A 23008-nucleotide genomic window follows, 5' to 3' on the forward strand; every position below is an offset into this window, starting at 1 on the left:
TTTGTTCCTGGCTTGTTTTCTGTCAGTCAGGCCAGCAGCCAGTGCTCCTGAGGAATTCTCTGTTTTCTTTTCTAAGACTGAAAAGAATGCAGCCAGGGTCCCCCTCCAGCCACCCACAAGACAAACATCCCCCTGCCAAATGCTCATCTATGTCTGGACACGGGGTCCTGTGTGGCACAGTCCTCGTACGCCACTGCTGCAGAGAAATGTGGGGGGACACCCCTCGTCCCCTCATCATCCCCTGCCTGCCACCACCGCCAGCTGCTCTCCTGCAGGTCACATCGAGCACCTAAAGCACAATCTCTGCTTCTGGGATATTTTCTTGTGCTGCAGGGTGCCCTTTTTCCACCCGTGCCTGCAGGTTCCCAGTTCCCTGGTCACACAGCCATTTGGGTGAGTTTTGCCAGGGCACTCTGCGTGTGCTGCTGGGCAGCCCTGCCCCTCCAGAGCCTGGAGGAGCACAGGTGCTCCAGGCCTGCTTGGAACACCTTGTGCATTCGCTGGTGTGTCTGTGTGACCTGTGAGATAACCAGCTGTGCTGAGGCGTGAACACTGGCCCTTGCTCGTGGGAGATTGTGCTGCTGGTGAACGGGACCACCCTTCTGAGTGCTGAACGCGCAGTTGCGTGTGTTTCACTTCCTTGCAGATCCCTGCTGATTTCACAAGACATCCACCAAGCTTTGGCTTCACCTGGGCAAATGCAAAAGGTGGTGGTTTCCATGGCTCCACAGCCTCACTCGGGCGGCACACCCTTTTTGTGTAAGCTGGCTCCCTGGAGTCGATTGTTTTTTGGCAAACAGCTTCATAAACTCCTCCAACAATTAAACTGGAAAGAAAAAAATAACCAAACCAAACACAACAAGACCCATGCATTACTGCGTGAGACTGCAAACAGGTTGAAGCAATTCCCCCACCAGCTCTGTCCCCTCCAGCCCCTGGAGCCAGGCAGGGGAGCAGCCCCAGCTGCACTTGTTGGACTTCGTTTGGGAGGTGCCTGGGCTGCCCCAACTCACCAAGCTGCAGTGAGCTAACAAACATGAAGGAAAAGGTCATGTTATTCACTTTTATTTTTTTCAAAGCTGCAAACATCCCTCTCTCTGGGAGGGGAGGCTGCACAGATGCCAGCTCAGATTAATTTAAATATTTACCAATCCCTTTTTTTTTTTAATTGTGTGTTTGTGTTCTGTTTGTGTCCCATAAAATACCTGGTGTTTTGGGCGTACCCCGTTTGCAGGGTGCATGAGATCACACTGAAAAAATGCAGTGAAAAACATTTTCATGCCACGACACATCAAATAGGATTTTGAATTAAGATTAAGATTTTTTCCCTCTCTTTTTATCTCTGAAGTTTGGGTGAAAGGGTCTTCTTTTTCTGTTTCTTTTTAAAATTCTTTCACTTAACTGGGAAGAAAAAATGTCATGGAAATCCTTTAAAAGTTACTTTTGCTTTATCTCACCATGTCAAACATCAAAGGCAGCTGTTGGTGCTGGTCAGAGCCCCCATTAGTGTGTGTTTTGTGCTGTTGGCTGGATGGTGGTGTGTTCCAGCAGGTAGGCAGTGAGCAGGGAAGAAACTCCCGAGCAGTGGCTCTGCTCCTTTCCCTGTCTGTGGCTCCTGTCTCAGACTTGCTTTGAGTGCTGTCTTTGCTGTTTGTGCAGCCCTGGCACAGGAGTCTCGTCTTGTTCAGAGTGCTGGGCTTCTGCTCTGACACTCCCAGGTGTTTGCCACTGAGCTTTTCAGGGCAGTGACCCTTTGGTGGGTGTCCCAGCACCCCTGGGCAGAGATGCTTGTGGGTTTGTGTGCCCCAAGGGCTGAGCATGGCCCAGGACTCAGTCTGGGCACTGGCATATTGTCCTCTTTGGGATTTTCTATATGCTTTTTGGCTTTTTGGCCATGGAGACTTAATGCTCCCCTGGGAGGGAAGTTTTCTTTGTGGATTCAAGTAATGAAAGCACTACTGGCGTTCACCCCCCACCTTTTAATTGTTTTCCATGCCCATTGGGTCATAATCTGATCCCATCTACATCTGGGAAAGTACAGGGTTGTTCTGTGGAAAAATGGAGCATCTCCAAACAGAATAGTACTGCTGGGATCAGGATCCCTGGCCACTCCTCTCTAGTGAGCCAGGCTGGGCTTGGCCCAGAGCACGAGTCTTCTGCAGGGGCTTTAGGTTTTACTGCACCTGTAAAGGATCCCAGCTCAAGCCTCCCCACTATGAGCAGCAGGTCTGGAACCTCTGGGTCATGAGAGACTTGGGGGCGAGGGGGCAGAGGCAGTGACACCCCTGCAAGCTCCTGGGCCACTGGGAAGCTGGCCCACAAGCCAGGACAGTGCTGGGACCCTGGGCACAGCTGCTTTGTTAAAAGCCTCAAGGTTATCGCTGGGGCAGGGTGGGATATTTGTGTGTGTATTTCTGGGCAAGGGGGGATTGGCACTGCTGGAATGTGAATCCTCTATTCCTGCTCTGCTGTGCAGAAGGGAAAAAAGAAGGGGAAGAATCAGAGTGGATGTGCAGGGAGGGCAACAGTTGGCTTGCCTGAGCCCAGAATTTGACATTGGACCTGTTACTTTTGAGGAACGTGGAGGAGAGAGGTTGTGTGAATGTCAGCTCTTGCCTCAGTGTCCTAGGAAAATGTCAGAGCACAGGATGGCAAGGAGCAGTACTTACCCCACAGCTTCAACTCCACCATGCACTCTTTGATCACTTATTATTTTACTATTCCTTCTGCTTCTTGCTGTAATTGTTACAAAATCTCTGTGCTTTGGGAGGGGTCCAGGACTCCAGGGCCCAATTGCATCTGCCCTGATTCAGAAAGTGGGTCATGCTGCTTGGTCTGGGAAGAAGATACTCATCTTGCTTAGCATGATATTTATTAGGAGATAGAGGAGGGAATGCAACCATGCTGTTGCCTAGAAAATTGCTCTGGGGGGATAGCAAAGGACTTGTGAGGGCAGAGCATGTAAAGTTACTGCACGTGCAGTACCTGCTGCAGCCTTGCCGTGTTCCCTGTGCCTGCATTGCCCATTTCCCTCACGCTGGGACCTGCTGAGGGTGGCAGGACAGCGGTGAAGCTGAGGGTGAGGAGGGGATTCGTGGCTGCTCCTTCAGCAGCTGCCAGGCAGCGATGGGCTCTTTACATTTCTTGGAGTAGAGACTGTGAGAGTAGAGAGAGGGGAAGACAGTGTTTAGTTTCTTCTAAAGACATGCTGTTTCACAGTCAGCCTAAACTGGTTGGGGTTTGCTGCTGGACAAGCGACCAGCACCCTCTCCAAATACTTGGCAAGATGTGACATAGTGCTCTGTAAAGGCAAAAACTCTCCTGCAAAAAGCAAGTAGAAAGCCCTGATCAAAAGCCCAGAGTAATTTACTCTGTGCTGTATCTATGTTTAATTAAGCAACAGAGAGAAGGAAACTCGGTACACAAAGCAGATGATGGTGGGCCCAGCATTGTTGGCAGCAGGGTCTCACAGCAGGGACTGCCTGACTTGGGCCAGGGAAGGTGGAGGGGTAGAGGGGAGGTAGGAAAGCACAGCTGATCCTGCCAGGCTGGCTGGGCCTGTGCTGCTGCTTGCTGTGAAATCACCCTCAGGATTATCCAAAGGAAGAACTGGCAACTCAAGTAACTTGGAGGGCCGGATCCTCAACTCATTTAAATTGGCATGACTTCACTAAAGCCACCGAAACTGTACTGATTTTACACCAGGTGAGCATCTGGTGCAGAATCTGCTGAAAGAATAAGACAAAGAGGGCACTGAACAGAGGTTAGGTAGAGCCCACTTACAAGCCTGGGGACTCTTGGGCTGTACTGAGTGGAGGGTGGGTCAGCACATCATTTCCAAATGTCTTGGACAGCTTGGAAGGGCTCTGAATTCTTGTGGCCGTGGCAAATGCCAAAACGCTGCTCCCTCGGGAGGGAGGGGGACCCGCCTCTCTGCCTGCGCCTTGGAGCACGTGTTGTCAGGAACTGGTGAGAGTGTCACCCTGCCAGGGTTTCCTGCTCACTGACACCTGCTGACCTGGCCTGCCATGGACCCTAGGCCCATTCTCATGGCTGCTCTAAACCTGGTGTGTTTTCTCCTGTGCATCCAAAATCTCCGGTGTCCCTTGCAGCACGTAATGCCACTGACAAAGGCTGACCAGCAGCTGTGGCTTCAGCCTCGCACCACTGCCACCGCAAGTTTAATTCTGCCAAGCCTGGGAGATGATGGGAGGAAAGTTCTCACTTTAGCAAAGGACAGGAGCCAGTGTCCATGTCCCAAATCGTGCTCCACAATTGGGCAGAGTTCAGCACACGTCTGCAGAAATTGTTGGTTTCTGGTGTGGCAGGGCAGTTGTTTTCCCAGCTCTGCACCTTGTTCTTAGGTGGGGGTGTTACGGGATGTACACAAGCAGGTATGCTGTCACATGTTTTTAGAGGTTGTTTGCTGAAACACCGGGCTCTTGGGACCTGTTGGGATGCACAGAATTCCCTCCACGCACTCACGTCCGGGGTGGATCTGGATAGAGTTTTAGCAACTCCCACTGAAGCAGCTCAGGGCCGGAAGTGAAGAAGGGATAAAATATCCAGCTGAAACTCCTGTAGGATGTAATTACCTGAGCTGGAAGCTGGCCAGGACAGCAGGCATTGTGCCTCATCTGCTGGTGGTGCCAGAAGCACCCAGCATTGTAGGAGAGGTGGTCAGGAGCGAGGAGTGATGCTCATGGGAGGACAGGAGCGCACCCAGGAGCTGCTGCTGTGGGCATTTGACATAACAGCTCTGGAGTCACTTGTGTTTGTTTCCATGGCTGTTCTCTGAGGTGCCACGGTGCCTATAAAATGCTCTTGGGAAGCTGCAGCCCATGGATGGATAGCCTTATCCTGACACCCATTCAAATGCTTGTACTTTTCAGTTTAAAAAAGAACCTTGAACAAAAAAAATAATAATAAAAAAAAACAAAACAAAAAAACCCACCCCAACAACAAAGCAAACAAAACAAAATAAACAAAAAAAAAAAAAAACAAAAAACCAAAAAAAACCCAAAACCAAAAAAACCAAAAAAAAAAAGGAAATTGACTTCCCAAAAATTACACGAAGCTAGCATTGGAGGCCTGGCACAAATCCATCACAGCCAGGAAACTCACAATTAACCAGTGCACTCCCATGGCTACTAGGAAGGGCAGTATTCCAGCAGGACAGGCCGAAGCTTTCAGAGTTGGGGACTTGGGGATGAAAGTCCGTAAGGTGTCTCTGACGTGCAGCAGGAGGTGTTTTCGTGCACCTCCACCCATGCCAAAGACCACCCCCCTCCTCCAACCCAGCATTAGTTGCAGGGGCAGCTTTATTCTTTGGGGAGAGGGTTAGCAGCAGGCTCCTGATGCTCAGATGTGACAAGTGACACCAGCAGCTGACTGGGGCTCCTTCCCCAGGACTTTTCCCCGTGGGCCCTGTGTTGGTGCAGCAGGGATAGAGCAATGCAGCAGGGACCTGCAGGCTGCTGCTGAGGACGCTGGGGAATTTACACCCTCGCCCAGGTCACAAGTGAGGACAAAGTTGACTCTTCATTCTCACTTGCACATGACGCAGCATCCCATAAATCAGAGTGAGTGACAGCCTTAGCTCGGCTGAGGTGGAAGGGAAGGGAGGAGAGCCGGGTCAGGGCAGGGGGCAGCTCGGGGCTGTGTGAGCAGGGCACAGGAGGAGCCTCCCAGCAGAAACTGCAGCTGGAGTGGGGCTCAGAGGCAGCCTGAGCTGGCAGAGTGGGGTGGAAGGAGACTGGCAAAAAACTGCTGCCTGCTGCTCGCCTTGGGCTGATGCTGTCAGAGCTGAGTGTTTGCGATAGCTCTTTTCACTCATCAGTTTTGGAGAAGCACGGCACGGGCTCCTGTACCTGCAGCTGTGGGGGCTGGCACCAAGAGTGTGTCAAAGGCCAGCCAAGCCTCTGCTGTCCCCGGCTGTCCTGGGCTGCCACCCTGCCTCTGCCATGAGTTTTCACAGCTTTGGGGTACTGCAGACAGCAGACCTCATGACAGAGCATTGATGGTATCTCATTTCAGAGGCTGGGGGAGGTCGGGATGTGTTAAGGCTGAAAATATTTACAGGTTTTGAAGTTGAAACACAAACAGGAAAAGCCCTTTAAAAAGTGAGTGTAGTGGATATTCAAAACAGGAATTGCCATGGAAACGCCACAATATTTGCTTAAATTGACACAAAGGTTGCTGGTTGCAGGGTTCTGACTTCTTTGGCTCCATTTTCTTTGGCCAGACACCTATCACAAGTTGATCTCAACAGCCCTCTTTTGTTTTGCTTCTTTTATTATTGTCTGATGGAAATTTTAAAAAAACCACCAACAACAGAACCCTCCAGTCTACAAATCCCACCTCATAGAAGAGCCTGAAGCTTCTGAGCTTCTGACAAAGGTTAGAGCTGAGACATTTTATAATTTTGGAAGTAAGGTAAAAGTTATTTTATTTTAATCTGTGCATTTGTTCATTTCCTTCAATGCAGGAGTAGAAGGGAATTGTCTTAACTGTCTAGGAAGAGCAGGGTGAAGGGTGAAAACCTGTTGCAAAGGTAGCAGTATAACAGCCAAGGAGCACAGGACTTTTGCAGTCCAGCTCTTAAACCAAAATTTGAGAGATTTAGCTGTAGTTCCCAGTTCTGCCTCAGATTTGCCAAGTGAGCTTTGACAAGTCCCTTAATTACTGTGGGCCTCACTAAACTGCAAATAATAATTCTCCTTTGTCTCATCTGGTTGTATGTGTAACATTTTTGGGCATGAGATTTGATGTGGGGGTGGACAAGGAGTTCTGTGCTTCTGGATTCCCCCCAGAGGAGGGATGGCAGCAGAGCTCACGTGGGCAGGAACGCTTAACTGGCTGCAGATGGAAGCTCTTTGCTCTAAGTGGCTTAGTACTATAGGCTGCTTCTGACCTGGTTTTTTTCTGGGGAAAGTTGGAGTATATGGCCCACCGAATAGTCTGGGTGGTTTGTACCTTGGCTTTTGAGTTGCTAGTACCACGCGTGGCAGACAAGGAGATGGAGATGAGCGTGTTCAGGAGGGCATGAAATGCCTTGCCTTGCCTTGCTGGCCTGTTGTGTGTGACCAAGGGCTCGGGTCTGTGGGTGGCTGCAGCGTTTGAGGCTGGCGTCACTGCTTGTACTTGTGATTCACCTGAGCTTTGGTACTGCTCAGCAGGGAACATTCATTTCCTTTTGGAACTCTCCTCAGGGAAAAGAGACTTCACCAAGTGAAGGGAGGCCATCTAATTCACCCTGTCTTCACCTGAGACCACCTCCAAAACAAAGAACCTGACTTCTGTCCTGGCTTTGTACACTGGAATGGACCTTGAAGCCTGTGACTTCTCAATGCAAGGTACTAGCTTTTGTTCTGTGATCAAACTGCTCTGAAGCAGGACTGGAGTGAGTGATTTGGCTCTCCAGAGCTTTCATTCCAGCTCTTGGGAAATCTCTAGCCTATGAAGTTTAAAAGAGCAGTGGGAACTCAGTGGCTTAGGTGGCAAATGCGTGGTGGGATGTTGGTTTGGGCTGGCTTACAAGTAGGACTGGGTTTACCCCTGCCATCACTCCCACCTGTGTGCAGACACCCAGCTGACACAGCAGGGTGCTGCTTTGAGCAGCTCTTTCTCTTCACCTCCTCTTCCCAGTGAGCTGCTGTGCAGTGTTAACAGTTGGCTAAGGAGTACACGGGAGTCCCCTGGGTAAGTATTGTGTGGGACAGTTTCTGACTGACTTGTTTCACAAAAGGACTTTGAGGATGTCTGTGGTCACGGTGGGTAACTCAGAGCAGTTCTGAGGGGGTGGGACTCTGTTTCTAAAAGCTGTTTTACTTTCTTCTCTGCTTGGCTGCCATCACAGCTGCTCTGCAAAGGTATGACACAACAGTGGGACCATATATTTCTTCTCAATGGGTTGGGGATTTGAGAGGTGCCTGGTGGCAGTGCCATACAGCTGCAGGTGGAAGGGTCTGAGGATCCTTGCTGTGTCTGGCCTGTGTGTGACATCACATGTGCTCTGTAGGGCACAGAGGTATTGTCAGGGGCTATCTCCATACTTTGCTGACATCATTAAATGCTGACAATGCCTGAATGAATGAAGATCAGCAACTGAAGTGCCTGAGGGGATTCTGTAGCATCATCTTCCTCTATTTTTTGCTGCTATGTCATAAATGATACCTGGGCAGAGCAGTGTGTCCAGAGCTGTTGTGAGTCAAGGTGCAGCTGAGCTGGAAGGGTCCAGGCAGAGGGACTGTATAGGTTTAGCAAGAGGGGAGATGAGAATAGTCACAGGACTCAGATATTGGTCTGGGGCTCCAGCAGTCCCTCTCCATTGCTAGCTGTGTGTAGCACAGAGAAATTTACTCATGTTCTGAGTGCCCTAGCCCTGCCTGAAACAGCAACAGCCATGATGCTCTAAGGCTCAGCACATCTAAGTTCTTGCCATGTATTCAGAGCCTACAGACCTGAGTGCTTTCAGTAAGTCTGCCAGTAAAGTATGTGCTTCAGGATGGGATAGGGGTGAGCTGTGCCTTCCCACACCTTCCTAGTGCTGAAACACCTCCAGGGTCTGGCATGCTTTATTTGGAAAGCCTGGTTTTGAACTGGTAATGTAGCAAACTCTGGCCTTTATCCCTGTGTGAGCTGCTCTGGTGCTTGTGTCTCCTTTTAGAGCAATGCCTTTCCAGGCCTCCAGAGGCAAGAGAGCTTCCCAAATAGGAGCTCTGCCTGAGGGAATAAGGTAAAGGAACATGAAGAGCCTTGAGGTTTTACCAAATAAGACACAAATTCTCAGGTTTGACTGCAGCAGGTGAATTTTCCACCAAACACCCTTACGTGCCTCTCCAGAGAGGTGCAACATCCAGGGGGAATAAACTGTGCAGAGGAAGCTGCCTCATAGGTTCTAGGTGATTTTTTCATCACCAAGGAGCTTTTCCTGTGACCCCTATCACAGGTTTCTGCTTGTGTAGTTCCTGATATTGAAAACCCTACATTGTCCATCTGGTCTGGACTTGGGATGAGCAGAACCTCTGAGACAAGAAGGTAAGAGGAGGAGACTGATACATCAGGAATACTTTAAATGCTGAAGTGATGCTTGTGGTTCAGACTCTTGCAAATCAGTTATCCTTTTCCACATTGGTCTCCTCCCAGTACCTACTGGGTGCATTGCTGAGCATCCTTCAGGGGCTGCTTCCTGAGGGATAGTAGCCCATTAGTGACACCAGAAATATTTCCCTGGACTCCAGCTGTTTTCTGAGGTCCCCGTGGTTCTACAAACATCACTGCAGTGGAGGAGATGCACTTAGCCTTTCAGGCATGTGGCTTTGTGATCTCTCATGCTCTGGACTAGAAATCCCTGTGTTCCAGTCTTCTGCCCTAGAGCAAGTTGTATGGCTTCTACTTTCAAAACAAGCTCAATTTACTTTGGGCTACAGAGGCTGTTTGCACGTTCTCCAGAGCCCATCCCTAGGCTGTGATTGCTTTTTCACTGTTTATAAGCACAAGCTGACTGTTTAGTCCTAGAGCTATAAGGGTTGGAGGGAGTTTTCTTGTTCAGTTAATGAAGGTAGACTTGTATGCGGGGAGGAAAAACTAAAAAAAGTGTAGGAAAGGGATTAGAAATATCTGCTCTGTCTGTGTTTGAATTTGCAAAATATTCCCCCCCATTTAAATCCTAAAGTGAAGCTAAATTTGTGGGTTAGCTTGGACTGATGGAGTTATTTTTGCTGGGATCCTTGGGATTACTGCATGGGCACAGCTGCAAACGTGATGAGATGGGAACACTGCCTTCCACAGAAGTGCAGCTGGGCCAGCCCAACCAGCCCTGACGGCTCAGATCCTGAGCTGGGCTGGGGAATATGAAACAGCCTTGCAAAATCATTGTGGAAATTTACCCACCTGTGTATGAAATCGACTTGCCTACCTTTGCCAGGAGGAGTTTAACTTGCCCATTAAAATACACATCTATTTATGTATTACATGTTCTGTGAGAGGAGTTTTTCCCAGGCAGTTACAAAACTCCGTCTAGACTGTAAAGTGTGGCATCTGGTGGTAACATGCCATATACATATATCTGAATACAGTATCTCCTGTATCACCCTGCTCGGAGTTAATAGCACCTCTCTGGATTACAGCAAGGCCTTTCCCTTTGCAGCACGCTATCCTTGGATAAACGCTTGGCCTGGCTCCTGCCAGCGCTGCTCTGAAGGAGTGGGGCTCTGCCCTGCTCCTGCCACCCGGCTACAGCCAGGCAGGCATTTCCATGCTGCTTGTCCTGACCTGTGGCCCCACAGTTCAGGTAGGCTGGAGGCAGCAGTTCCCAGGCAGAGCTCTTCCAGCAGGGCTGGGTAGAGGGGAGGGAAGATGTTAAAAGCCTGTCTGGGTAAGAACAGGGTTGTCACATCCATCTGCTCAGGCCCTGACGAGCAGCTGATCCATATTGTTAACATATTGCCTGCCATATGGGCTAGCTCAGCTCTTCAGGAACGCTTGGGAGACCTGACCTCTAGTGTGACAAGATGTGAGCATGAAGGACGGGTTGACAACAGCCCTTGGGTCTTGGAGTGTGAAACCATGTTTCAGCCCCTTGCGCTGCCTTCCCCTGCACTTACTGCCGCGCTGCCTCTGCCTGCCTCACTCCCTCTCTTCTGTCTGAGGATTTTTTTCCCCCTCCCTCCCTCCCCTGTTTTCTGCATCCCTGGTCTGTGCTAGATCAATGACCTTCACTCATAACCAGACTGGACAGTTCTGACTCCCTCCCCCGGGCCTTCGATCAGATGTTGAGTTGGAAAGCTGAATGGGGGGAAGTCAAAGGAGGGGAAGGAGATCATGTGCTTGGCAGGCCTTGTAGCTGTCCTTACCATGTCTGGTCTGGGAGTGGGACTGAAGACTGATCCACTGAGGTCCTTAGCACCTCCTGCTCACTTGGATAACAGTGGATGCTCATGTAACCTTTTGATGGAGGGTGAAGTCCAGCAATGGGGTCTAAGCAGGTTGAAAGGTCTCAGATGTTCAGAAAAGGGCCTTGATGCCAGAGTTCAGGGAGAGAACACTTAAAAGGCTCTTGAGAAACATGGAATGAGCCAGTTTAACAATAAAGGTAAGGGCAGCCCAAAGCCCTTCCAGAAGGCCTGCAGTGCCCAGCAGCTGGTGATTTTGCAGCTACTCGTGAGAGGGAATAGTTGTTAGAGGGACAAAAGCTGAGAGGTGTTCTGGCAGTGAGGAAGTTGGCTGAACAGGATCCCTCCCAGTGCTGCACGAGGCCTGACTGCAGAGCCTGTGGTGCACTTAGGTGTGTGGATATATGGAGCAGCTTAGCTCTAAAGAAGCCCAGGGCTTCAGTGGAGGCTGGCAGTTGCCTGGGTGGCTGTCACACTGGAGACCAGCCTGCCCCAAAACCTCAGATGGATAAAGGGATGTTCAGTAGTGCAGGAGACAGGACTGAGCCAGACCTTCATGGGTTCAGACCTCGCTTTCCCTGTCACCTTCAGTTGTTTTTTTTGAATTCGTGATGTCCTCAGTCTCCTGGAACTGCTGCTTATGAAGTTGGCTATCTCCTTCCTAAGGCTTCTGTCTTCACAGTTGAGACTTATAGAGGTTAAATCCTGGTCTAGGGAAGAAAGCCCCAGTTTTACTGTAAACTTCAGTGGCATTGGGATTTCAGCCTTGGCTCCTCAGAAGGGGATTAGGATGTTTCCCAATATTTTTTACCCATCAGCTTTGTCAGACCTACAGGCATGACTCATTCGCATTTTAGTGTCCCCACATAAGGGTTGCCTTAATTTTACATGTCTGTCCTATGAAAATCATTATCCTCCAAAAAGCTGAGATTTTGGCCTGCTCTTCATAAAGATTTTAGACCAGTTTAGATGGTCATTTCATTTCTCTCCTTCCCTATATACCTGCAATTGCACTGATCCTTAATAGTGTTTATTTGTAAAGAGGAGCCCACTGAAATATTGCAAAATAAAACACAGTGATGAGTCGTGGTTTATTTACTCAGCTTAACTGATGCAACAAACCTGATTTTATGTTAATAATGACTCAGAAGCAGAGTTGGGAGGAGAAGCCAGATCTTCTGATTCCTTTAACCATCCAGCAGCAGTTTTCTGAGCTGGGATACAGGCAGTAGCTCTGTGGCACCCTCATGAAACAGCTGGGTGAAAAAATAATAATAGTGCTTTGCGAGTTTGCAGGGCTCCATTAACATTTAGGAGCACATTCAGCTCTGGTAGGCACTGCATATACACCGTCTGTTTGTCTGTCTGTCTGTCAGGCAGCTCTCCAGCCAGCAGGGACGCTGACCTGCAGAGTTCCTCAAGGAAAACCAGTTGGAAAGCACTTGGAGCAATCAGTGCTAAGTATGCACATGAGTGTTCGAGGGAAATGCATGTTCAAAATGCAGATCATAGAAATCTGTTGATAAAACCAAAAAATTTTAAAAATGAACAAATAGTGTAAAGTGAATGGCAGCAGTTCTCTGATGTCTTCTGCTGCGGGCTCATTCCAGAGCTGGTGCTCAGCCCATGGGCAGTGCTGGAGGTGAGGCTTATCTCCCTACTTGAGCTGAATATGGAAAGGCTGTTTTAGCATATTGCCTCTGACAAATTATGTAGTAGTGCTGAGGCTCTTTTTTGCTATTACTGCAGTTATATATTAACTATTAAGAGCTACAGGTAAGCCATCTGCTGATGTACCAGAGCTGCATTTCTCGTCAGCAGAACTATTCTGATTTTTGCCAGGGCAGTTTACAATCTGTCCCAGTGTCTTTCTTGTGATTCTTGCTGAGTTTGTCTAAGCTGTATGTTGATAGAACATGCAAGAGAAAAGGGGAGAGGACAAACTAAGGTGAGTTTGAAAGTAAAATGAGCAAACAATATTGCTAGCCTTGTCCTTTCAGAAGTCAAAAGCTACTCTCCTCCTCCCTGCAATTATAAGACTTAATAATACCAAGGTTTCTATGGTTCAGCATGCACACAGATCACATTTCAGGTTGCTGTGCCCTGAAAGTGGGAGAACAGAAGGCACAAAGGGAGGGATAGCACTGTACACACGTTTTTTATACAAAACAAAAATCTTATGTAACTTGCAAGATCTCTGACTTCAAGAAAATCATGAAGATTTACAAGGTTGACAAGAGTTGTCACATAGGAGCAATTTCTACTTGATTACCACGTCCCTGAAGTATGCTGACCTAGAGAACAGCCTACTCAGGAGCCTGGTTGCCATCTTCCCTTGCCAGGGCTAGTTACAACAGGAGCTGAAGCCAGTTGTCCCAAAAGCCAGGAATTACTTTCTTGGTAGACTTGTTTTACCTGGGGCTATCTGGCAGTGGAATAGTGCAGAGCCTACCTGAGCTGCTCACGCATGGTATGGAGCAGAGAGGGTTTGTCCTCTCTACATCCATATTTGAGGAACTAGGAATTGGATGTCCTTGATCCCTGATACAGGAACAGAGGAGGAGAGCTGTTTGGCATCACCTGCTGCAGCAGCACAGCCTAGGGCTCTGGCTTTCCCCCCAAGAGCTCCTTCCTTTGCCCATGAGACTTTTGTATCCCTGGCTTTCCCAGCCCAGAGGGAGCTGCTGGACCATGAGGGGTGCTTCCCCACCTGTCCCTGAATTCCCAGTGCTCCCAACCTATGGGAGATTAGCCAGGGGAAAGAAGAGTTATCCTTCCCTAGAACCAGATACCCAGGCAGAGCCTGAACAGAAACAGGGGGCATTTCACATGCATTTGGAGAGCATTGAGCTCTCAGGCTTTTGGTCCAGATTTTGAAAATCCCCACAATGTTCCTCCAGCAGAGTTGCCTCTCCTTTCTCAGCTGCAGAGAAAGGTGAAAGTGCTTCTCAGGACCCCACCACGTCAGTCACCTACCAACTTCTGTCCTTGCTCTTTGGACCCTGCCACACTGGCTATCCTCTCATTATCCTTTCCTGCCTGCTTCTTCCTCATTCCCCTGTGCCACTTTTTATGGGTTCACCAGAAAGGAGGGGAGATTTTTCTTCCCCTTGTTTGCTTCACACCATTACTCCCATCTGTTCATCCAGGCTCTTAGTTCCTTTGTTTTTCAGAGTCATGTGGATTTGGGCGCAATTTACACTCTCTGGGATGCTCTTCTGGACAGTGCTGGTGTGGAGAGGAGATCTGGTTCACAGGCCAGCACCAGGGGTGGGGGAAATGTGCATCTTCAAATTAATCAAAAATTTCTCCTCCAGAAATGCTAATGGGGGGAAAGCAATTAAAGCAGCCTAGTTTTTATTAAGTAATCTGTGTTAAGAGCTTGTAATGAAGTTTAGTGCCGTTGTGACTCGATATTTCAGCTTCATCGGTTTGAGTCAAAACAATCCAAAGTGGGAAGGGAGCAAAGGGATGAGCTGCTCCCCAGCATCTGTAGTGCTGGTTCTTGTTCCAGCTCATTCTTGCAGATTTCCAGTGTAATGCATAGGAGACCACTCACTCTTTATCCTGTCCAGGATGAGAAAGGGAGCTTTAAAATCTGCCACACAAGCTGGATGGCTTCTTTTTTAAAATACCTGTTCTCAACGTGAGAATGGCCGTGGCCCCTTGGAACAGACTTTGCCTCATTTTTTGGGGTAGTGCAAACATTAAGTTTTCCATAGGAAGCAATGAGTGGACAAGGGACAGCAGAAGCGAGGTGACACTGAGGAGCAGTGAGACCCCCCCAGATCAGTGCTGCATGCCTCTCAATGGGTTCATAAACCTCTTCTAACGTTGGGGAAAGTTTTATCTGCCACAGGGTGAGGATGGGGATGATACCTGCCATTCCTGTCCTCTGCACCTCCAGGCCTGTGCTCGCTCCACTCTGAACATCAGGGCGCTGTTACCAGGGTGACAAACTGCTGGGGGCTGTGAGCAGCTGTGGAAGCAGCCCATCTCCTTCTCCTCTCCTTCCCCCCATTCCCAGAGAAGGCAAAAGAAAAAAGGGACAAAGTCCCTTTAAAGAACTACATGCCAAGCCTCTGCCGTCCTGTTTTATCTGAAGTCCAACCGCATGTTGTTCCAGGGCCGATCCGCTTTAGCTAATTAATAATCTGACAGGAGCCACCCAAGGGATTAGCTGCTGAGACGAGCTAGACCAAGCCCCCAGCAAATGAGCCCCATGCTCCCTGGGGACTGAGAGGTGACTTTGGGGGGCAGGGGGTTGCACCACATGCAGAAGGGTGTCAGAGCCCTGAAGGGGATTTATGGCATCTGGGAGGGTGAAGGAGGAGGTGAGGGGTTACAATTTATGAGATATAAACTAATAAATCAGTTAGTTGAAGAGGGGAAAGAGGGAAGCGCCAAATTAAAAGATAACGTCTTAAAGGAACAGTGTAAATTGATGGTGCTCCCTGTGGCAGGGACACTGGGAGAGTTCCCAGTGCAGACCAGTTGTAGCTTCCTCTGTGCTGATACGTGGGAGAGAGGAAGAGAGAGACTGCAAAGCAGAAGAAAAAGGGCTGTTGGTAGGGATTGGGAGGAAGAGATATGCATCTTTTTGCAGTTATGCAAGCAGTAGATGGTTTGGCTTTTGTGGCAGAGGGCACCTCTTTTGATGGCAGAACACAGGGGCTGTGGTGCCCCTGGCCTGGGAGAGGCAAATGGGTAAGAGGGGCTTGGTTAGGGTTAGTTGTCCCCTTCAAATAGGCTTTCTGTGGGGGAACACTTCTTAAGTGGGATTAGTGGAGAGGGTCAACTTGGAGCAAGACAAAATTACTATCAGGAAAGCTGTCTCAAGACAGTGTGATACATTTGTTTTCTCCAAATCTGCCTCTTCACTGAGTCTTCAGGTGATTGTGAGGTTTGAAGTTTGCTCCTGAGGAAAATGCTTGGTTTTGTTCTGGAGCCTTGTAGATGTCTGGAACTTCCTGGTGGTGAAGGTCCGATTCTCTCCTGATTTCAGGAGCTGTTGTTGCTGCTGGGCAGGGCAGTGGCCTTGGGCACAGGTTTACCCCTTCCTCTTCCACTGCCCAGTCCCAAAGCTAGTTTGCCTTTCCATACCAGTCTCTTTGGGTGCCTTGAAACCTCTCCTGGCCCACAGTTCTCTCTGAGAGTGTGCCCAAGCCTCAGCTCTCTCTAGGGGCTGCTGTAATGCAAATGGTAATGCAAGATGGGATTTCCAAAAGCCGCCTTAGGGGGATTTGTAATCCCTGCCCCATGACGATGCTAGACACAAGCTAATGGAGAGGGGCCTGTGTGAGCCCTCTCTGCAGAGCCACGGCAAACCTCTGAGTCCTCGCCAAAGGCCAAGCTTTTGGCATTGCTCCTTGCAAGGGCAGGAGACTGCTTTATTTCCTCCATCCCTGCCCAGCCTGCAGCAGACCCAGGGCAGCCCAGGGAGTGAGGCAGTGGCTGTGGAGTGGCCGGCTGTCCAGGAGCCAGGTGAGCTCCTCCTGCCCCAGCCCAGCCCAGCCCAGGGCCTGGAGGAGCCCAAGGCCCCACATCCGCTCCCACGTGAGCCACAGGCAGCCCTGGGGTGCTCGCTGTGAGCACCCCTATGCTGAAGAGGTGTTGGGATCGTGTGGGTGTTGCCCTGGGGGAGCACAGCACAGAGCCTGCAGATTGCTCTTCCAGTGGGGCAACTGCATTAAGCCAACAAAACTCATCTGACTACTTGAACTTATTTCCATCTAGAGAGCTGCCTTGCCGCTTGCAGGGTCCCCCACGCAGACATGTTGAGCTCAGGTGCCTTCTTCTTGTGATCTCAAAAGGCAGAGAGTGAAGGGGGAGCAGTCCTGTGCCATGCTGGAGCTGAACTGTGACCATGAGACACCTTTCTGGGGGAGGGAATTGCTTGGGCTTGGGCTGCCAGAGTGGTCTGGAAATCTGCTGCCATCCCATCCCATTCCTCATCCTGCTGTGCTTGGGCGGTCTCATGGTGGGAGCATGGGGAAGCTCTCCTGGAGGCTGGGCTGGCAGTCACACCATTCCAGCCTCTCATACACACAGCCGTGGTTTGGCCTCCCTCCTGCAAAGCTGCCAGTAGCCCACACTGCTCCTGACCAACATCATTAGTGTGGGTATTTATATTTCATTAACAGCATTAAACCAAAATGGCATTAAAAGCAACACCAGTGATAAATAGCTTATTAATAAACAGGGAATGGGCTGTACCACGCACAAATTCAATCCCTTCCTAAATATGTCTCTACCACTAAAACCAGCCTTTTAACTCCTGCTAATCTGGAGAAATTTGACAGATGTTTCTCAGATGGCACTCAGATGAAGGCAGGTGGTGGGGGCACACAGTGTCATATAGTTTGGTTTTTCCTAAGGCAGCTGACTGGGATGGGAAGATGTAGATTTCTCAAAGTGCTGTTGCATTTCCATTGTTGTGTGGGACTCGCTCGGTTGTGTTTCTAATGTAATTTTGATTGTGTTAAAACAGCAGTAGTATAGAGTATATTGAAAGCATAAAACAAAAAAACAGAAGAGAGACTGAAGATTCGAGTGTCTGCCTTTGATTTTAGTGCCCTCTCCTCTGTTTCCCCTACACTCTTTCACACACCTCTGCTGGCTTGGACAGGACCTTCCACAACAGCCATCAGCACAAAATCTCTTGCTTGCACCAGACCCAGTCTCTTCCAGTGATGTCTGAGGACAGCCAGTGCTGTCCTTATTCCTTTCTATGTGTTTATTCTAGGGATTAAGAATGTTAAAAATGTGGCTTTTCTTGTAAGCTTGTCAATCAGCTCATTATTTTTATTTTCTGGTTTTGTTTGCCCCCAGCTCCTTATTCTGCAAAATTGTTTCCTATGCTTCTGTCCCACCCTAAGTACAAAGGCTCTTTTCTCACTCTTCCTGCTCCCTCTTTCCACAGTAAATTAATTAACTCAGAAACTTGGATGAATGTGGAGTTGAAAGCCCCCCTCAAACTACCTCTACGTTTCTCAATGAGCTTCATACGCTTCCTGGGCACTTTTCCAGTGGGGAGGACAAAGTATAGGGCTTTGCCTTGCTTCACCATACTCCTACCATGCAGCACAAACTGCTGCCTCCTTTTCATCCTGGGTCCAGTTCTGAGCCCTCAGTTTTGGAAGGACATTGAGATTCTTGAGCACATCCAGAGAATGGCAGCAAGGCTGGTGAAGGGCCTGGAGCACAAGCCCTGTGTGAGGAGCAGCTGAGGGAACTGGGGGTGTTTAGCCTGGAGAAAAGGAGACTCAGAGGTGACCTTACACTTCCTGAAAGGTGGTTGTAGTCTAGTGGGGGTTGGTCTCTTTTTCCAGGCAGCAACTGACAGAACAAGAGGACACAGTCTTAAGGGTTTCCCTTAAGCTGTGCCAAGGGAAATTTTGGTTGGATGTTGGGAAAAAGTTTTTTACTGAAAGAGTGATAAAGTACTGGAATCATCTTCCCGGGGAGGTGCTGGAGTCACCATCCCTGGGTGTGTTTAACAAAGCCTGGATGTGGCACTGGGTGCCAGGGTTTAGTTGAGGTGTTGGGGCTGGGTTGGACTCGATGAGCTTGAAGGTCTCTTCCAATCCGGTGATTCTGTGATCCAGATGTATCCCCTGCTCCCAGGACATCTGGGTCCCCCCACTCTCCTAGATGCAGTGTGCTCAGCAGCATGTGCACCCTGCATCCCAGGCATGTTATCTGCAGAGGCAGCAGGGCAGCATCAGGTCCTGGGCACGCTGCTGCTCCGTGCTGCCTGCGCAGGCGTGCCGCGATGCAGCTTCCAAGGACTGGGCACCTCTTGACTTAGTCGTGCTCATCTGCAATACCCTGCCTGAATGTACCTTAATGGCTGCAGTGTTTGCAGGTTTTAGACAGTAACTTTGTGGTCTCCCTGCTCTGGACTGATATACTGACCTCTCAGCTTGCATCATGCAAGGGCTTTTCATGGAGAATGAGCCCTCTTCCCCAGCCTGATCATGTCCAAGTTGGCACCAAACCTAATTTTCTGCACCTGTATTCTAAGGACAGTGGTAGTCCTGAATGTAGGATTTGAGGTGCAGCTGGCATCTTTCTGCTTCCTCCTCTCCTCATCTTTAGGTCCTTCTGACACAGGCCAGGCAGAGGTTGGATGGGGAGCACAAAAAGATTGCAGAGCTGCCTGGAGTCATCTCCATGACCTGTGTCTTCCATACGATGGAAGCAACCAGAACACGAGACAGGGTGTTTTATCATTTGTTTGCCTGCCAGCATAGGCAGTATCACGGGTCACATGTCTCCTGGTTAGCTGAACTGCTAAGTGTGTGCCCTGGCAAAGGCCTGTAGGAGAGGAAGCTGATCAGAACCTGCCTGTTCCCACTCAGCTGACTGTCGCAGGGTCTGTCCCTTAACTGACATGAGCACTAAGATAATCGGATATTCAGAGCGGGGAGGGGAGGGGAAGAGAAGGGAAAGAAACCAGGCATCAAGATAATCATGATTTCCCCAGAGCCATGAAGGGAACTCAAAAGCTGATATCCAGCAGCATCTCTTCATCTCACTCTTACCACAGCATCGAGGATAAAATAGAAAGCACCTGATGCTGCTTACCTTCTGTGGTCCCAGCCCCAATCCTGGAGCATCCCTTCCTGCAGAGAACTTTGCAGAGCAGGGGCTTGGAAGGACTCAGAGATTGGGAGATGTGGTGTGAGAGTTGGCTGTAGCACTGGATGAACATCTTGACTGTGGATGGACAAAGAGAACACATGAACCTGGGGTCTTCTTATGTGTAGGCAGTAAAGATTCCTACAGCCAGCAGAAACAGGAGTGGGTCAGACAGAAATGCCCTGCACAATTAGTAACCTTGAGTTGGCAAGAGGAAGGTTTCTGAGCTTTTGAGCTTTTCACCCTGAAGCCATTCCTGGAAATATCCCTGAGGAAACAGTATTAAACTGTCCTGTCCACTAGGAACACCACCCCTGCCCAGTGCCAGTGCCAGTAAGGATGGTGTCGAGGCTGCTTAGGACTGAGAGTGACAAAAGTGGCCTCTCCCTTAGCCGTTCTCTGTTACTGTGCTTCCTTTCCATTCTTTTGGAAGGATTTCTGTTACACATGAACTACTGTCACCTGCCAGATCTTGGGCTTTCTCTCCCCTGAATAACCATACAAGGATGCGATGTCTTGAGCCCTGCTTCTCACTTGGAGAGTAGCCCCTGTGTAAGGGACTCTTGGGTGGAAGGAAGCATAAGCTTCCCCCATCTGCTGAGGCATATGTTTCACAGGAGATTGTTACATGCTCCTGGGAGGACTCTCTGCCACTTCGGAAGGTTATTGTGGAAGCTGTCTCCCATCAGGTCTGTGTCTGAGGGCTATGGGAGCCATGTCCTATTTCATACACTGACAGTATGAGAACAAGCAGACCTGAACTGGTGCTCTGTGTCCAAAGGATGGCTTCCCACAGGGCATGGAGCCATGCTGAGGGGGAAGCTGATCTGTACCCAGCTCCCAAACTACTGCTATTAGTGCCCACCCCAGCAATTCTGCAAACTCCACAAGCTGCCTGTTCCATTGCAGCTCTCTCTATGGAGTGTCTTCCCTTGGAAGGAATTTTAATCAAACTTGACTGAGGAGTGCTGAAGAACATGAGGAAGTAATTACAAATATGAATTTACAGCCTCCTGGAGTACCTCCCTCCTTCTCTCTCTTTGCATAACGCCTGTGTTTACCCTGTTTCCTACCATTACCAGGCTCATTCCTCAAGCCCTCCTCCACTTCATTACCTCTGTCCAAACACCATGTGTCAGATTTGTGACCCTCGGTGCTGCCTCAGAGAGAAGAGCAAAGGTAGAGCCAGTTCTGGGAAAGATTGTGGCCCTCACTTTTTCCTGTGAGGCAATAATAAGCCAGCAGGAGGACAGTCCCAGGAGGAAGTTGCAGGTTCCCTGAAGGAAATTGGCTGGAACAGCCTCCCTGATTGTCTGCGATTTCCCAGCTAGATAGGCCCCAGGAGAGGGGGTAGGCTGGAGCAGGGTGGAATCAGCCTGGAAATCAGGATGGGCTGGATGCTTCCTCCATAAGGTGTTATTTTCTCATGTGTGCTGCTCTTGAGAGTCTTTCTTTTCTTTCTATTTATTTTCATGCATGCAGTCATTACTCTGGGAAGGCTCTTAGCTTGGCTGACTGCAGGATCCTTTAGCAGTGCCTAGGGGTGGTCACAGATCCCAGTGCCATTCACGGGTTATGTACTGGTGCTGCTGGCTCCTGCTCCCTGATTCCAGGTTGTCCTTCTTTCATTGCACGTGGGCATAGAGTGAGTCTGTGTGTTGCCTGTATGCAATGGAGAGCTTTCACCCCAGAGACCGTGAGCCTTTCGCAGAAGGGAGAGTGAGCAGAATTGTGTGGGTGAGACACCAAGCCCAGTCCAGTTGCCTTGGGCAGGAATTAAGGGGCAAGGTGTGAACTGTGTGTGGGGGTAGCAGAAGAGCTAAGCCACTCAGTCACTTCTTCTCTCATCTTCACTTTGCTTTCTTCTTAAAGCAATAGGAGAAATGGCTGGCAAGTTACTGGGCACTTGGAATTCCATGTGACTGTTCAGACAGTTGCCAGCCTCTGCAGGGATTAGGAAGAAATGTGAATTTTTTGGAGGAATTTAGAAAAAAATGAATAAATTTGTATGGAGGACCCTTTACTTCCAACATGTAGCTGCTTTTTTATTTTCTTTTTTTTTTTTTTTTTTTTTTTTTTTTTTTTTTTTTTTTTTTTTGTTTTTTTTGGGATGCCCTGGGGGTAATTTATTTTACTTGGCCCTAAGGGGGCCAGAGAACCAGCTGTCCCAATGCAAATAGGGGAGGGAATTCCCTGCCTTTCTGGCAAGCACTGGTGCAGAGTTGAACAGAAGGCTCTGGAACCTCTGGACTTACTAGATGTGTGATTCAAATCTGAATTTGACTGGCTGGGACTCTCATCTTCTGGATAGTCAAAAGAAACCAACCCCAAATGCTTTTCCCAAATCTGCTATCAAAGAGGCTGCTACCATGGCCCTACATTGGGCTGTTTGGTGATGAAGGAGAGAAGGGGGAGTAGCATAAGTACTCCCTTGGGATCCCCTCTTACACTCTCATTTTCCTGTAACCACTTTCATTTTTTTGGCTAATTAAAGACTCTGAGCAGTTTTCAGCCTGTGGGGTTTCTTTTATTTGGTTCCTCAGCAATTAACTTTTTTACTGAACAAAGTTTTGATTGAGATGGGGCCCATGTCTTGGCTTAAAATTTCTCCACAGCCCTGTGAATCCGTGCCCTTTCCTATCCTGTCCATGGCTCAGTCCCACCTTCTCTTCCATCACTGGTAATTCTCCCCAGTGCTGTCCCCTGCCTCTGTGCTTTCTTCTCCACCTTTACTCTCACCAAGCCCCTTGTTCTGCAGAGAAAAGGAGGACCCAGGAGCCCTTTTGCCCCATCTTCAGAGGGTCAGGAGCCCTGCTTGTTCCAAGTTGCAGAGGCTTCCCTCTGTTCATAGGTTTTCCCATGACATAGTCCCAGTGGGCTGGGAAGAACCTGAACTGCAAGACCAGCCTGTCTGTAAGCAGCTGTGCCTGTTCTGCTCTGGTGTCTCAGGGTTTTTGTGGGCTCAGTTCCCTCCTTGCCTGGCGCCTAAGCCTTTACCCAGCCCATCTGTCCCTTTCCTCACATCGAGAAGGGCCATGGGCTCCTAGGTTCCCTTTGTGGTCTGCAGGGCTGTCCAGGTGGGAGGCTGCCCACACGCCAGAATAACCTGGCCTAGAACTCGCCTGCAGTGGGACCTCGCAGTGCCTCTGTTATCTGAGAGCCTGTGCGCTGCTCTTAGCTGGTGCCTGTCCTCACCTGCCAGGGAGTCCACTTCAGATGACCAAGGCAATAAACCTGCCCACTCACCTGGAGGCACTGGCCTCCTGAAGGGCTTGATCTGTGTTACCTTGAGCTCTTTGCCGACTGTCCTGGCACAGCTAAAAGCTCATCATGTCCCTCGCTCTGCACCAGCTCCTCCATCACCCCCCACCATGCAGTGAGAAGGTGGCCACTCAGCTTGGAAAGTCTTTGCCCAGCTGTTCTGGAGCCCTGTAACCCCCTTAGCCCCTGTCAGGATAACAAGTGTTGGA

At 49.5% G+C, this 23008-nt stretch overlaps 1 protein-coding gene across 5 annotated transcripts in view; it reads left to right on the top strand.

The window, feature by feature from the left end:
- Window positions 1-23008, top strand: part of CASZ1 (castor zinc finger 1) — a 193737-nt gene that overhangs the window by 27333 nt on the left and 143396 nt on the right. For 4 of the 5 annotated variants that reach the window (XM_041460302.1, XM_041460307.1, XM_041460303.1 and 1 more), the window contains exon 2: window positions 7212-7355. The exons of the other annotated variant lie outside the window; for it this stretch is intronic. The gene's annotated coding sequence lies outside the window, so the exon portion shown is untranslated. The remainder of the gene's footprint in view (window positions 1-7211; window positions 7356-23008) is intronic. 5 annotated transcript variants of the gene reach the window in all.

Source organism: Pyrgilauda ruficollis, unplaced genomic scaffold (assembly GCF_017590135.1).
Source record: "Pyrgilauda ruficollis isolate IOZ18807 unplaced genomic scaffold, ASM1759013v1 scaffold141, whole genome shotgun sequence".
Taxonomy (NCBI): domain Eukaryota; kingdom Metazoa; phylum Chordata; class Aves; order Passeriformes; family Passeridae; genus Pyrgilauda; species Pyrgilauda ruficollis.